Genomic DNA, 16,729 nt, shown 5'->3' with positions numbered 1-16,729 from the left:
TGCGTAACAGGCTCTCTTCACAGACTCAGCTCTTTCAAACTAATGCTTCCCTTCTTTTAACAAGTCTAAAAATAAGGTAATCCCTTAAGGGAAAAACAGTACCTCTGTATGTGTGTGCACACCCACAGGCAACGTGTGTGGTCAATCAAGACAGTGATCTTAATACTTAAAATTATTACAGACAAATAACAAAAAGGAGCTTCTCAGGTGACTGAGTGGTAAAGAATCTGCCTGCAATGCAGGAGACATGGTTTTGATTCCTGGGTTGGGAGGGTCCCCTGGAGAAGGAAATGGTACCCACTCCAGTATTCTTGCCTGGGAAATCTCATGGACAGAGGAGCCTGGCGTGCTACAAGCCATGGGGTCTCAAAAGAGTCAGACACGATTTAGCAACCAAGCAACAATTACAAAAAGATGAATATAAAACACAATAGAGAACAATGCTCATAGTTCTCACACATACATACAAAAGAAACATCTAGTCAACTTATGAATGAATTGAGCCTCATTGTCAGAGAAGGAAAATATTGAAAATGAAATACCACCTTTCGTTTAACAAGCTAGAGTACGATGACTTTCATTTCTTTGTCGTGTATTCCTGTGCACTTCAAAGTTTCTACAGTAACTATGTTACTTTTACTACCATCAGAAAAAAGTGCTATTACTTGAGAAAAGTGTTGAGAAGAGATAGCACTTTGAGTTCTACATGACAGACTTAATAACACTGCATAGATGGACAGAGCTTTCTCCTTGACACTCTGTGTCCAGGTGAGAAAAGAACAGGTGAGCCCCATTCCTGTAGTCAGCCCCCTTGGTGCATCTGACAATCTCTGATATTGCCAGAGCTCAAATTAAAAGACAATATCTAGGTGTGTCATAAACCTAGACAGCCTATTAAAAAGCAGAGACATCACTTTGCTGACAAAGGTCTGTCTAGTCAAAGCTATGGTGTTCCAGTAGTCATGTATAGATGTGAGAGTTGGACCATAAAGAAAGCTGAGTGCCAAAGAATTTGAACTGTGGTGTTGGAGAAGACCCTTGAGAGTCCTTTGGACTGCAAGGAGATCCAATCAATCAATCCTACAGGAAGTCAGTCCTGAATATTATTCATTGGAAGGACTGATGCTGAAGCTGAAGCTCCAATACTTTGGCCACCTGATGTGAAAAGCCAACTCACTGGAAAAGACCCTGATGCTGGGAAAGACTGAAGGCAGGAGAAGAAGGGGGTAACAGAGGATGAGATGGTTGGATGGCATCACTGACTCAATGGACATGAGTTTGAGCAAACTCACGGAGAGAGTAAAAGACAGGGAAGCCTGGTGTGCTGCAGTACATGGGGTTGCAGAGTCGGACAGGACTGAGTGACTCAACAAGAACAAGTCAAAATACCTTCTGCGTCTGAATACAAAGTTCTACCCGTGACATTAGTGTGCTTAGCCTAACAATTTCCCACCATCTTGTCCCAAGGGGCTTAAATTGCAATTTCTTAAAACCACCAAGATTGGAGCCATGGTTACAAAGTCCAAGAAGGATTCTGACTGGCTCTCGGGGGTGACTATTCCTGGCCCTACGCCCTGAACAGAAAACGAGTCTCATAGAGGATTTCCTGCCTTCCCCTGGGATTGCCAGGCTCTTTTGAGTTGAATCCCAATGTTGTAGCTTTTTAGTTAAAAAATAATTTGACACAACAGAATGGATTCAGTGGCCTACTTATTTTCAAGTAAAAAAATATGACAGACAGACGGAGACAGTGCTCCTTCAGCCTCTGGGCTCACCCAGAATTCTTTATCCACCCCACACCCCAAATAGCATAACCACACTGCTGCCTTCTTCAGATGTGACCTCCCTGAGCCCATGTGAGCCTTGTGTGTGAGCCTCGTGTGTTCTTACAGAACTCAACCTTCTGGATGACCACGGTGTTTTAAAGCAGATCACTTGGCGAGTCTGTGGGATCCTTCTCGTCTAAGGAAAATTATAATAGCTTGCATGTTTGCCGTGTGTGTGCTCACTGGACCTGGCACAACCTTCTTCCCTGAAACATTCAGGGAAGGAAGTCTAAGGGGCTTTTCGTGTTATCAAAGCAGTGGCTGCACCAGGATTAAACGATCCTTAATTCAAATCCTGCCGAAGTGTAGAAATGCGCACAGTACTGTATTCAGAGCTCTTAAATTAGGGCTTCATTAATTTGTGACCACTGGCTCACATCTCAAGATCAAGACATATTGTTAAATACTTCTTCCGCCCAGAGTTTAAAAGTAGGAAAGGAAAGGGGAGAGGATGAGAGGAAAAGAGGAAACGAGAAAGGAGGAGAAGCTGAGTGCTCCCCAGCTGAGTGCTCCCCAGTGTCAAGCACTGCTCTTCCCACCACGTGCCTTGACCACCTGCTCTGTGGTCCTCCCACATCTCTGGTCCTCCCTATCTGTGGTCCTCCTGTGTTCGATAAGATCTCCAGAGAGACTCCAACATACACAAAAGGAGCAGATTGTCTCTACTGAACTCAAGATCCTCTCCACAGAAACCTATGAACAAAGTTTCCAATTTATCAAGTGAGTTACTGGTAATTTTTTCCTAAGATAATCTCTGCATTGTGCCTTAGAATAAGCACATATAAGTATTATTATGGGAACAAAGTACGTGAAGATTTTAGGGCTATTATTTCATATTAATACATGCCTCTCCAGAAACATACTTACCTATAATCTTACCCTTATAAGCGGCTTCCCTTGTGGCTCAGCAGGTAAAGAATCCGCCTGCAATGCAGGAGACCTGGGTTTGATCCCTGGGTTGGGAAGATCCCCTGGAGAAGGGAAAGGCTACACACTCCAGTATTCTGGCCTGGAGAATTCCATGGACTGTATAGTCCACGGGGTTGCAAAGAGCCGGACACGACTAAGCAACTTTCACTTTCACTTTGCCCTTGTAAGTCACCTTGCCTTTACTAATATTAACAGTATTTTAACTTTGAGGCCACATCTCGCTATATTAAGGCAATGTTTGTGTTTGTTTTTTAAGAAAGTCCTTTTTTTCAATATTTAAATTGTTTGTAACTTAACTCAAAGGAACTTCAGGGGAATTAATGTTAGAATTCCCAGTGTTATGATGGGAATTACTGTCAGAATTCACTAAAATGAGCTATGCTCTGGAAAGGATTGGCTGTAAGCTTACTTTGAGGAAGTCAAACCTAAAGGAGATTTGAGCAGCTTTGTGTATTCCATGGTCATGGTTAGAATGTGGATTGTTGAAGCTTTTACGAGAGACAATACATACCCTGGCATTGTTAAAAATTATCTACCATACATTTAATGACACAAAAAGTACGTGTAATCCTGACCATATCTGAATATTTTACATAAAGTACGTAAGTACATGTAATCTTGAACAAGCATGAATTTTTTTTCATTTTCCTATATTCTAATGGTATATAACTTAGTAAGTCAACGATAATCAAAGGTACCTGTTGTGGATGATTCAAATCTGCTGTACAGCTCATGTGTCTCTTTCTCTTTGTTTTACCCGTCACGTGAATGGCTCCAAATTCACAGTCTTGAGTCCTCAACCTCTCTACCTCTGATGCTACATTTATACTGACACGGACCTTGTCCACCCAAACCTGTCACAACTTAGGATTCTTAATTTCAAGAAGTTCAAAAATATGTTCCAAAGATCATTAAATATGTCTGCTGCTACTGCTAAGTCGCTTCAGTCGTGTCCAACTCTGTGCGACCCCATAGACGGCAGCCCAGTAGGCTCCCCCAGCCCTGGGATCCTCCAGGCAAGAACACTGGAGTGGGTTGCCATTTCCTTCTCCAGTGCATGAAAGTGAAAAGTGAAAGTGAAGTCGCTCAGTCGTGTCCGACTCTTAGTGACCCCATGGACTGCAGCCTTTCAGGCTCCTCCGTCCATGGGATTCCCCAGGCAAGAGTACTGGAGTGAGGTGCCCCTGCCTTCTCCTAAATATGTCTAGTCCTGGATTAATCCTTTATAGCTGACCATCCTAGTTAATGGGACACTGGCAGCTCACCTCACCCTCTCTCTTGGTCGCTTGGTTCTTGTTTATCCATCCTCATTCTCGCCTGTCTTCTCTAGAGTGACCGCACTGCCTCCGTTTCCTTCTCCCATTATTTTGTGGTGTGTTCTCATTCACCCCCAGGTCTAAACCCGCCCCAGGGAGGCACTGGGCGGCATGAGTAAGGGCATCGACCACAGAGTGGCCAGGCGTGGGAAAGCTCTTTACTCCTGCAGGTCAGAGACGGTCCTCCTCCACCTGGACACACCAGGTGGCCCGGCCTGGAGAATCTCCCGGCACCACCACAGGCAGCACAGGTAGGAGCCACTCTGAATCTTGGCAACACAAGATAAGCCAAACAGACCAAATGACCCAGAAAGGGTCTGAAAAATTAGACTGCTGTTCGAACCTATAAAAGTAGGCTATGACCTATGCGCAAAGCTTAAATAGAGTGACTGCCTTTTTAAATAAAATATTTACAAGGTCCCACAGACTCCTAACGTAATACTCAAAGTGTTGAGGATAGTATTTTTTAAAACACCGATAATAACAAGAATCAGAAAATCACAAGCTGAATGAGACAGGTCCATCAACTGATGTTAACACTAAGATGAATCAGGTGTTAGAATTATCTGTTGAGCACTTTCAAGCATCCATTACAAAACTGCCTCAGTAAACAATTACAATATATCTTGAAACAAATGAAAAAGCAGAGAAATATCAGCAAAGAAACAGAGGTCATAAAAAAGAACCAAATGGAAATAATAGAATTGAAAAATACGATAACAGAGATTTTTTAAATAGCAGAGTGTCCAATAGCAGAATGCAGAAGAAAGAAGACAGAACTGGGGAACAGAAGGATAGATCAATAAACCTCACCCAGTCTGAACAACAGAGAGCAGACAGACTACAAAAAACATCAACCAAGGCTCAGACGCCTGGGGTCAATAACAAAAGACCAAACCTTCATATCAGACCCTCTCAGAAGGTGAGGAGAAAAACCGTGGTGCTAAAAGAGTGTTTGAGAAAATAATGGATGAAAACTTCTCAGATTTGGTGAACACCTTAAACAGATTCAGGAAACTGAATAAAACCCAAATACAATAACCTCACAGTCATATCATAAACTGCTGAAAACTAAGGACAGAAAAACTCTTGAAGACATCCAGAGAAAAACAATACATTACCTTTAGAGAAGCAAAAATGGTGCACTGCCTACAGAGGAACAAAATGATAGATTACCTTTAGGAGAACATGAATTCCAGGGACAACAGATTTCTCAGTAGAAACCACAGAGGCCGGGAAGTGACACAATGTTTTTCAAGGGCTAAAAGAAGAGAACTGTCAACCAGTAAAGCTGTGCTTCAGGGATGATGGAGAAATAAAAACACTCTTAGATGAAAGGAAAAAAAGAAAAGAACTTCTGACGAGCATGAAGTGAAGTGAAGTGGCTCAGTCGTGTCCGACTCTTGGCGACCCCATGGACTGTAGCCTACCAGGCTCCATCCATGGGATTTTCCAGGCAAGAGTACTGGAGTAAGTTGCCATTTCCTTCTCCAGGGGATCTTCCCAACCCAGGGATCAAACCCGGGTCAAACCCGGGTCTCCCGCATTGCAAGCAGACGCTTTACTGTCTGAGCCACCAGGGATTTAAAGCATGCTTAAAGTGAGTACTTCAAACTTAAAGAAAATGAAAAAAAGAAGAAATTTTGGACTCTAATTAGAAAAGAAGAAAGAGTAATGGAAAGAGCAGAAGTGTGAGAATATATAATGAATTATCCTCTTCCTTGTGAATTTTCTAAACAATATATGATGGCTGAAAGAAAAATGACATCCTCGAGCTGCATTTAGACGTGGAGCGAGTGAAGAGGACCACGCGGCAGCAAGGTGTCACGTGTCACCCAGAGGGGTGAACGCCGGTCACAGCAGGCCACGTCCGGCTGGTTGGCAGGAGACGCAGATCAGACCCCTGGTCCAGGAAGACCCCACAGGCTGCGGGGCAGCTAAGCCCACATGCCACAGCTACTGAAGCCGTGCACCCCAGAGCCCATGCTCTGCAGCAAGAGACGCCCACACATCACAAGCAGAAAGGGGCCTCCACTCTCCGCAACTAGAGTGAAGCTCATGCAGCAGGGAAGACCCAGCTCAGCCAAAAATAAATAAATAAATAAATAAAGTAGATTGGAAAGGAGGAAATCAAACTATCCTTGTTTGCAGATGATGTAATTTTTCACCTTATTTCTACAGAATCCCAAAGAATCTGTAAGATCACTCCTGAAACTCAAAGGTGAGTTCAGCAAGTTTGCAGAAACAAGATTAACACACAAAAGCCAATCCCATTTGGAAACAGTAACCATGAGCTATGGAAATCAAACTATAAACACAGTATCATTTGCCATCTAAAGAAAATGAAATACTTACTTATATACTCAACAAAACACGTTCAGGATTCATATATTGAAAATTTTAAAACATGGGTGCAATAAGCCGGAGAAGACCTCGTATGTTAGAAGTCTCAGCTCAGCCCTTCCTCTCCACTGTAAGCTCTTCCCATAACAGAGTTACCACCACCATCACAGCCTTAGTATTATAATTTCTTGCTTCCGTGTCTGAATCTATCTGCCCCCACCTGCGGGTAGGGACTGGATTTTTCACTACTGTTTTTCCAGGGCCTGGCCCAGCATCTGGTACGGGAGCATTCAGTAAACACCAGGTAGACAAGTAAAGTCAAGTAAAGAAGCAGTAAGTTGGTCCAGGAGAGAATGTCACGTGGGCAACTCGGGGATGTAGTTCTGGCTTTCAGAAAAGCACTCGGGGCTGGTAGTTCAGATTTAGGAGCCTTCGGAGTCAGATGCTTAATAAGACTCTAAATGCAAAGAAATATCTGGAGAACAGAGAAAGAAAGACGGGGTGGGAACCAGAATGGCCATCATCAAAAAAATCCACACACAGCAAATACTAGCGAGGGTGTGGAAAGGAGAGAAGCCTACTACACTGTTGGTGGGAATGTAAATTTTACAGCCAGTATGGGGAACTGTACGGAGATTCCTTAAAAAACGAAAACTAGAGCTCCCCTGATCTATCTGATCCTGCAACCCCACTCCTGGGCATATATCCAGAGAAAAACATGATCTGAAAGGATACATGCACCCCAGTGTTCATTGCACCACTGTTTACAAAAGCCAAGACTTGGAAGCAACCCAAATGTCCATCAACAGAGGGATGGACAAAGAAGATGTGGTACATGTATACAAGGGAATATTACTCAGCCTGTGGGAAGAATGGAACAAAGCCATTTGCAGCGTCATGGATGGACCCAGACAGTGTCATACTGAGTGAGTTAAGTCAGACAGAGAAGGAGAAACGCCTTATGACATCCCTCATATGTTGGATCTAAAAAGAAATGGTACAAATGAAGTGTCTTGCAAAACAGAAAGAGATCACAGATTTAGAGAATTAACTTATGGTTGCCAGGGGGAGGGGATAGTTAGGGAGTTTGGAAAGGTCGTGTACACACTGCTAGATTTAAAATGGGTAACCAACAAGGACCCACTGTATAGCACAGGGAACTCTGCTCAGTGTTACATGCCAGCCTGCAGGGGAGGGGAGACTGGGGAGAACGGATACATGGATATGTACGGCTGAGTGCCTGCACCATTTGCTGAAACTACCACAACCTTGTTACCCGGCTATACCCCAATACAAAATAGAAAGGTTTTTTTTTTTTTTTCCTTAATTAAAAAAAAGAGAGAGAGGGAAGGAAGGAAGGAAAAGAGCATACGAAGTACAGAGGACGGGAAAGGGTCTGAGGGGCGAGAAGAGACAGGAAGTAGGGAGAATCCGGGGTAAAACTCAGCAAACCAAGCCGACCGAGAGCAGCAGCCCTCAGAGGCCTGAAGGGCAAAGACTACAGGGCTGGTCACGGCGACGTCGGGCGTGGGGCGGGGCCGAACGGCAGCAAGCTGAGGGTCTCAGTGGCTAAAGGCGGGAAACGGGGCAGCGACGTGGCACTAAGTGAGTCTTCAACAGGAGAAAAAAGTTTGAGAAAAGTCAAACACTGAGAGGAAGGATGAGAAATCAAAAGCAATAGAAAGCAAAGTGGAAGGTGTTACTGTGGAGTAAGAGCCCCCAGGAGAGGCGGAGGCGGGGGGAAGACCAGGGCACAGAGCAGAGGGCAGGGAGCTCCTGGGAGAGGTCAGGGGGACCTCAGACGCCCAAGACGAGCAGGCCGGGGTGACAGGTCGGGTGTCAGACTTCTCTCTGTAATCTGTTATTGACTCCAAGAGCTGGTCCAGCGAAGGCGGGAACTTCAGTAGACTGACAAGGTTCTAACGTCGCAAAGCAAGCGAAGAACTGGGGAGGGAAAAACGGAGTCTCCAGGAGCCACTGACAGTTGACCTGCAGTGACCACGTGTAGCTCCCAGACCAGCCTTGACCTTCCCTCGGGCAGAGGTCAGGGGCCAGCAGGGAAGGCGGAGGACGGGAGGGTGCTCCAGAGGGCACCCCGTCCATCTCCTCTCCTGTGCCTGTACTTCTGGGTTCTTGGGTGACGGCCAAAGTCTACCAAGACCCCATTTTGCTGTATTTCTGAGGCTACACAATCACTGTTTCCTCCAGTGTTCCTATAGTCTAGGAACAAAGCTTATTCATTGTCCTAGCAGCAAAAAAGATTCCAAAATTCATCTTCTCCATAATTCAGACCCAAGTCAGCAGGCTGGCAGGCTCAGGTAATTTGGCCAACTCGCTGGCCACGAGGACTCACGATGTCATCCATCATCATTACGAGCCGCATTCACCACGTTTCTTCCTTTGGCATAAAGTGTGAAATGCAAAGGATTGTTCGGACAGAGAGAGATGAACCAATGAGATCCTGGGACCCAAAGAGGTGCTTTGTTAGAAATGAAAACGGAAATATGATTCCAGGGGAAAAAGGACTTGGTGGCAACATGGTCACACACTCCTTTCAAAACATGAAAAATAAATTCACCCTCAAGAAAAAGAAGAAAAATGGATCTGACAGATTCATTCTCTCCTATCTGGAGGCTCCTCCTCTGAGCCTGTATATCAGGAATCAGTCTGAACGAGCAAAGCTGGGCCACCAAGATGAGGCCTAGCTTCCATTGTCACCCAGCCCCATCCTCTCCTCACTGGTCTCTGCTTTTTAACCCAAATATGATTAAGTGGCTTGTCCCAGAAATGAAAAAAAAAAAGCTTCCATTCCAGCCCAAACGCAAATAGATCACACACTTGCATCACTACCATTGCAACATCCACTTCTAATTTGAATGTTCAGAACTCTGATTGTATTTGTAACCCAGAAGGGAATAAAAAACATTCTTCAGTGGCTTATTAATCACAAATTCTTCCCTATAGTCTGTGAATGCACAGCAGAAAAATGCGTGTTGGACAGGGCAGAATTACAAAACGTGGTCAGAGATTTCGAGGTTTATCAGTCCCACTTCCTGGTGTTACAGACAGGCTGCCTACAGACCAGGAAACAAAGGTCCCTAAGGCAGCTTTTCAGACCCGGACAGTTTGGACCACATTAGAACACCCAACAGCTGTAACAGCGCGACGCAGGCCTCTCGGTTGAACTGGCACACAGCAGTCTGTGCTTCTCTCAGGGGTATTTCCTGCACACCTAAACCCAGATGAGGCTGCACCACACCCAGGACACAGTGCATACCCAATATGCATTTGTCCAATTGCTTCCTAAAGTCGATGCAAATGAGAACCCACTCTGATCTCCTTGAAAGTCCCAACCATAAATGATTCTCGAACGTAAGGGGAATCTTGACAACTTCCCGCTGAGGATGACAGTTTGTCAATTTATTATAGAATCATCATGGCCATTTCAGAACCAAATCTCAGAATACTAACAATGGACTCTTTCTGAGTTACGCACTAATTTACATCAATATTCATCTTTTTATTATATGGTTAGTGAATCACTTTAATGGGTAAATTTTAAATTGCTTGAATTCAGAACTGTGTCAGAAAATCCAGAATAACTCTCAGGCAAGATCTGAGGATCTCATCACAAATCAAATGTAAACGACTTGAACACTGTGATGTTCGTTTTGAGAAGTTCTCATCTGCAAATGGACCTGATGTGATAAATTGCTCAGAATGTGAAATTATGAAACTCCTCATACATGGGCCAGTTTGGTGAGAGATCAGTAATGTAAAGTTATGATGGTAAGCCTAGTAAAGACTACAATGAATACCATCTTTCTCTTACAGTTGAGGGGAAATAAGCTTATTAACAACATAGTAACATTGCTTCATCTCTTCTTCTTAATAGCTTGTACTCTGTGGATCCAGTGTTGAGTGTTTATGTTGCCATCGATCCAACTGAAAAAAGACAGGGAGGTTTTTCTGATGGACAGCTCTGCCACCTTCTTAACTACTAAAATCAAATGTCATGTTCGGCTATTAATACTGAGACGGAACAGACAATGGCCAGATAACACCTTAATTTTAGACAGACTCCCAAGTCAAGACCGTATAAAGGTGATATTAAAAGGTTCGTGATGTCTAAAAACATAAAGAAATCACAACATTCTCCTTACCTTGGAAGTACACAAATCAGTCACATATTACGTTCTTAAACTAGCTGCACAGAAAATACATTAAAATTAAAAAAAAAAAAAAACAGTTACCATTGTGTGAAAGAGAAAAAAAAATGACTAATTGGGAAGAGGAATGAGTCTACTTTCTAAGAGAAATCAAGCAGGAAGCATTTAAAGGGATTTAGTTTCATCCTGCTTTGCTCGTTAATAACATGGTTTCTCATGAAGTAGGATGATAAACCCAGAGGCAAAGTGAAATTATTCAAACTTCCTAGGTCCGGTGGTCTCTGGCTACATTTTGAATGTGATGTGCAACATGAAAACACTTTTATTTTTTTCTCTTTCCAAATCTCTGAGCCTCCTGGCACATGAAGTAAAAAAACACACAACGCCCACTCCTGAGCGCAAAGAAAACCATCTCACCATACTAAGCAGGGATCTAAACACACTTTTAAAAGGAGATTTTGGCAACCAAGCAGTGAGTGGCAAGATCGGCACCCGTTACACTTAAGGAAGGCCAAGAGGAGCTCTGACGGGGGCCCTGAGGATGAGTGTGTTCAGCTGTCCATGGCTGCAGCAGCCTCCTCCTTTCCTGTTCCAAGAGGCCGCAGTGTTTTTTTATCTGGGCTAAACTGACAGGACATACTTGAACAGTGACATATGTTTTCAATCTTTATTAACAACGTATTAGCCTAAAAGTTTCTCCTCCTCCTTTCTGCCCCCACTTCCCCTTCTTTAAAAATTTAACTAAAGAGACATGTTAATTTCAGCTCCGCCTCCACCAGGTCACCCTGGGGTCAGCAGATCAGAAGCTTCAGTGGAAGAAGGAAGACAGCATGCTCCGACTGCGGGCAGGGTGACCCAGCCATCAGTCAGGACGCTGCGCATCTGAACAATGACAGCCATGTGTCAGGAAGCGGGAGGTGGGGCCTCATTAACACACGGCTCACCTGCCCCGAGCTATGCCTGGCTTGTAACAGTTATCATCGCTTACCTCCAAGGTGTTGCTTGTCTCTGCTCCATGAAATAACAGGTCCTTTATTTCCAGCTTGGTCTCCCTTCTGAGTTCACACGGCCAAGTCGCCTGGAGACAAGAGGAGGAAGAAAGGGCTGGGATGGGGCCAGACCTGGGAGGGAAAGGGTGCTGTGAGAAGCCGAAAGAAGGCACCTGGGTTCACCGACCATGAGAGGTCAGCGGATGGGACCACTGAGAACTGAGCCGTCCACACGCCAGCCAGGGATGCGAGAGTGTGATCAAGGGTCCCAGACACCCCGCCCCACCCCGTTATCCTCAATGAAGGCATCTCCTGGACAGGAATGGTCTAAAATCTCAAATTCATTTTCCACTTTGTTTCTTGTAAATACAGGTAACTTGAAAATAAAGTAACCACAAAGCTCTCATTTTCTGAGCATCGGAATATACCACTGGGAATCTCTTCTATATATTGCACCTTTCCTTCCTGCGTCTGCCTCTAACATACAACATTTAATTAATTTAGCCTAAAGAAACCTTGAAATGCTGCCCACAAAGAGAATTCTCCTAGAGAATATTTTGTTGTGAAATGATATCTAATTGTGTTCCCCAAAGGAGGCCATCACATATTTGTTGCGAGGCAGCCTTCCTGGACTGTACAAACCCAGTATGGTTTCTTTGAAGGGCCATAGATTCTGCTAAGAAGTTTCAACGGGAAGCCCAATTTAAACCTGGGCCACCATTCAGAATGGTTCGTAAGTTACAAAAACTTTGTTATTCTGCCACTGTAGGGGAATTAAACACACAAAGACACACAGAGCTGGCCTTTCTTAACTCTGGGACAATAATAACGTACCTTTTATCCCTAGGTTGGAAAAGTAACCAAAGGGCGTTAAACTCATAGGGGGCTCATGGGCCATAAGACCAAGCCTGGGAGGATGCGGTGACCTCTCTGAGGCCCTGCAGACCGGAGGCAACACCAACCGGGGCTCGAGGGCCCGCCTCAGTCACGGAGAAACTGGAGACCTCCCGGGAGGAGCAGGAGGTGTAACAGAACACGCCGATGGCCGGTGCCACACGCACTCTGGGTGGTAAGGGGCCTCCAGCGGGGGTCACTTACACGTGGGAGGCCAGAGAGGCCTTGGGGACCAGGAACGAGAGGAGCCCAGACAGGAGGTGGAGGGCACGTTTCTCCTGGGGCAGCTGGGGGCCTCTAACTTGACGGCAGCAGGAGAAGCAGCCGATGGGCCGCGCATGCGGGGCCGTGCCACACGGCCCTTCCAGCGTCAAGCTTGCGGCCAGGCTCCACCTCCGCCAGGCTCCACCTCCGCCTGGCGTCCAGGCCCCTGATGGAAGGGTCACGTGGCTGCACACATGCGGCGGGGGCCCTGGCGCCCGCCATCCTCCAAGGGCCTGGCGGAGCGCAGCACTTCCGTGAGGGAACACACGTCCTCAGCGACGGCAGGGCCAGCGTCTGTGTTAAACACAGATGTTCGGTCCCTTGCCTGCATCTGCAAAATCCCCAAAGATTGCAAAAACCGCAAATATTTCGTAGCGCCTTCCACGACAAAATCTGATCTACCCTTAACTGACGTGAGACTCCTGTATGCTGCTGCTGCTAAGTCGCTTCAGTCGTGTCCGAGACTCCTCTATAGTTCCTGTTTAACCCTCAGAGCATGAGCACGCCTGGTTTGGCGGCATCTAGACTCATGTGTTTGACTCTGAAGCAGCCTCCGACTCCGACGTGCTGTTCGGGACATAACTTGGACTGTTCCGCCCTGCACAACCTCAGATTCAGAATTCCAAACTCATCCGGCTGGGTGACCCCAGATCAGGCGTCATGAGGCCTCAGATAGGAGGAGGGTTTTGTGAGTCTCCATCCAGACACCTGCTGACATTCCTGAGGCTGACAAAACAATTACAAAATAGTGCACAGTTCACTTTGTTGTTTCTGGGAACCCCCATGTTGAAATTGCCCATCAATTATTGTTTTCTCTTCTTTTCTGGATAACAAGCGAAGGTCATGGTTAATAACAGTTCTGCCAGGAATGCTGTATTCACATCAACTCAGAGGGATAAAAGCTCCCTGGGCCCAGGACGCAGCTCTGAGAGATGCAGCCACGGGTGGCTTGCTTTCCTGGAAGCTGCAGATCCACTTGCAGACCCTTTGGGGTCGGCACCCTGAGAGGAAAGGCCAGAAATCGGTGCATACCTAGGTCCCCAAACCCTCATGCTCCCCTCTCTGATTTGCGAAAGTCATTGTCACAGTTGCTCTAAGGAGGGAAATAAAATATAGGCCTACCCAATTCTAACTCCCAAGAGCTTAATCTGTACCACACAGATTAAAATATTGATTTTCCAGGAGGCCACCGGAAGATAAAAGGTGGGTTTTGATGCAAGAGTCTTACGTGTAACAGGAACCAAATTTCACTTCTGGTGATGCTTGTCTCATTTACCGGGACAGCACTTGTCCCTGACACTTGCCCTATCTCCTTTTGTTTCACAGAAATGACTTTTAAAGCTTCATATTTTTAAATCCACCACCTGGCTGGCTAAGATATTTTTCCCAATCACAGGGCAAATGATCTTTTCCAAAACAAAATCCAGATTCATTATGCAGCTCTTTAGGTTTCCTTTATTTATTATAGATTTCAAAAAGGCACACACAGGACACATCTGATTTTTTAAAAATAAATCTCCCCCTCTCTCTGTCTCTCTCTGTCTGTCTCTCCCTCTCTCTCTCTCCCCCTCTCTGACTCTCTCCCTCTCTCCGCCTGTCTGTCTCTCCCTCTCTCTGTCTTTCTCTCCCTCTCTCTGCCTCTCTGTCTCTCTCACTGTCCTCCTCCTCTCCCCTCGTCTCTCCCCCCGCCACCCTCCCTAACTGTCCAGCCTCTACAAACCCAGGACTGTGAAAGAAACACCCGTCTATTGCTCTGTCAAATGTGCCTGCCTAGGATAGCGATTGGGTTTATAGAAGAGACAAACATTTCAGGCATGCCATTCTGGGGTAATGAAGCATGGCAACAAAATATACCTGTGCAACATTTGATAAAGATGAGCTGACACGCCAGTCCAAATAGGTTCCTTTGTGTGTCTGCACGTGTCTACCATCATGGCCCTCACCTGAACACACGAAGGCAGCGGCAGCAGCGGCAGCTGGCAGGGCCCAGGAGGGGAGCTGCTCGCGCAGCGAGATGGTGTACGCCTCTGGCCTTGCCTTCACTCCCACTGCCCCTAATTTATGGTAGGTGTCCTCCCTTTCTATGAAAAAAAGAGTGGCTCGATTTTTCTTTCTTTCTCTTGCTATCTAGTTCCTGTCACAGGGCATGGGAGAAAGACAATGAGCCAGGTCCCTCGGTGTTTAGCATGGGGTCTTAAGTTAGAATGCTTCTTAGTAGGGTTTTTATGGCTTTTATTGTGGTTTGATTGATGCAAAGCAAAATTAAATCCTACAGTTACACACGGGTACATCAAGCCAGGAGCAGGCCGCTGTACTTCCTGCTTTGGTTTACAGAGAGCATCTTTTGTTGCTTAATCTTCACTTAGAGAAGGTGGGATGGCAGCGGGCTGGGGGAGAGAGACTGTAGACCAGCTGAGAAGTGATCTGGAAGACGTAGGAGATCCAGTGACCCACACGGGAGCTCGGCAGTCATTCCGATCGCTCACCCACATTGGGGTTTTCGAGTTTCCATCCACTTCCTGGCTTGGGGACAGCCACGGCGGCCAGCCCAGGTGAGTCTCTGCAGGTGCCTGGCGCAGGGTGACACCCAGACAGCAGGGAGGGTGCTGTCCTGCCCCCTGCCGCTCTCTCTGAGCCTGACTTCAAAAGGCCTAAATGATGTATGGCCTTGATGCTATTTATAGAGAAGCACATTCTATTTATAAGGCAACGCAGTGAAACCGAAAGGGGCATAATAGCCACTCTGTATTATAAAGCCCTTCTGCTGAGCGAGCTGGACAAAGTGCCGTGGGTGATCTGATTTCTTTCTTCTCCTGGTGGCAGTCATAGTGTTTGGCGCTCCGCACGATGACAACAATGAACACTTTGTGGTGTCACGACCTCTCCAGGAACCAGACACACACAGGTTCTACTTTTGTTCACTCATTTCATTACCCATCCGTCATCACACCCGCACCCAGACCTAGAAACCCCAGCTAACCCTTACATTCACATGGGCTGGACCTTCACTTTGCCTACATCAGATGAAGCTGCCTCTGAACTGTAATTTCCATGCAAAGTCATCTTGGGTAAGGATCCTTCTTTATCCCCCTCAGAGCCTGTACAATAACAATACAAATCTTGACTAGAGAAAATACGGAGCAAGCATGTGGAGCTTTCCTGGTGGCTCAGACAGTAAAGAACCGCCTGCAACGCAGGAGACCTGGTTTGATCCCTCAGCTGGGAAGATCCCCTGGAGGAGGGCATGGCAACCCGCTCCAGGATTCTTGACTGGAGAATCCCATGGACAGAAGAGCCTGAGGGGCAAGAGTCCACGGGGTAGCAGGCCTGTTCTCTAGCTGTGATAGGCGGCTATTCTCTAGCTGTGACAGACGGGGGCTGTTCTCTGGTTGTGACAGGTGCCCAGCTGAGCAACTCAGCGTGGGCATGAGCATGTGGGGTTTGATATGGGAAGGCCGATTTGAGCATCTGCCTGGCCTCTCCTTAACTTGGGGAAGTCTTAACTGATGCTTCCTCTTCTATAATATCAGAATAGAAAGGGACTTCGCTGGTGGTCCAGTGGTTAAGAATTCCCCTATGCAGGGAACACAGATTCAACCCTTGGTCCAGGAAGCTCCCACATGTCTCGGAGCCACAGAGCCTGTGTGCCACAGCTAGTGAGCCTGTGCCCTAGAGCCCGGGAGCCACGTCTGCTGAGACCATGCGCAACAAGTACTGATGCCCTCCCCTCTAGATCCCGCACTCCGCAATAAGAGAAGCACCGCCACTAGAGGCCTGAGCCCCACAACTGGAGAAAAGCCCACATGCAGCAGTAAAGACCCCGCACAGTCAAAAAATAACTAATTAGTAATAAGGAAAAGCATGTTGTTGTTATTTACTCACTGAGTCATGTTGACTCTTTTGAGACCCCATGGACTATAGCCCACCAGGCTCCTCTGTCCATGGGATTTCCTAGGCAAGAACACTGGAGTGGGTTGCCATTTTCTCCTCCAGGGGAT

At 46.2% G+C, this 16,729-nt stretch overlaps 1 long non-coding RNA gene across 1 annotated transcript in view; it reads right to left on the bottom strand.

Moving 5' to 3' along the window:
• LOC138985368 (uncharacterized) overlaps positions 1-12,881 on the bottom strand; it is a 32,939-nt gene extending 20,058 nt beyond the window's left edge. Inside the window, exons 1-2 of the long non-coding RNA XR_011462433.1 lie at positions 12,672-12,881; positions 11,573-11,662 (exon numbers count right to left, since the gene is read on the bottom strand). This is a non-coding gene — a long non-coding RNA (uncharacterized lncRNA). The remainder of the gene's footprint in view (positions 1-11,572; positions 11,663-12,671) is intronic.
• Between the last annotated feature and the right edge of the window lie 3,848 nt (positions 12,882-16,729).

The sequence above is a fragment of the Bos mutus genome, chromosome 24 (genome assembly GCF_027580195.1).
Source record: "Bos mutus isolate GX-2022 chromosome 24, NWIPB_WYAK_1.1, whole genome shotgun sequence".
Lineage (NCBI taxonomy): Eukaryota > Metazoa > Chordata > Mammalia > Artiodactyla > Bovidae > Bos > Bos mutus.
Note: the sequence above shows the minus strand (reverse complement) of the source record. Positions and strands in the feature narration are given on the sequence as shown.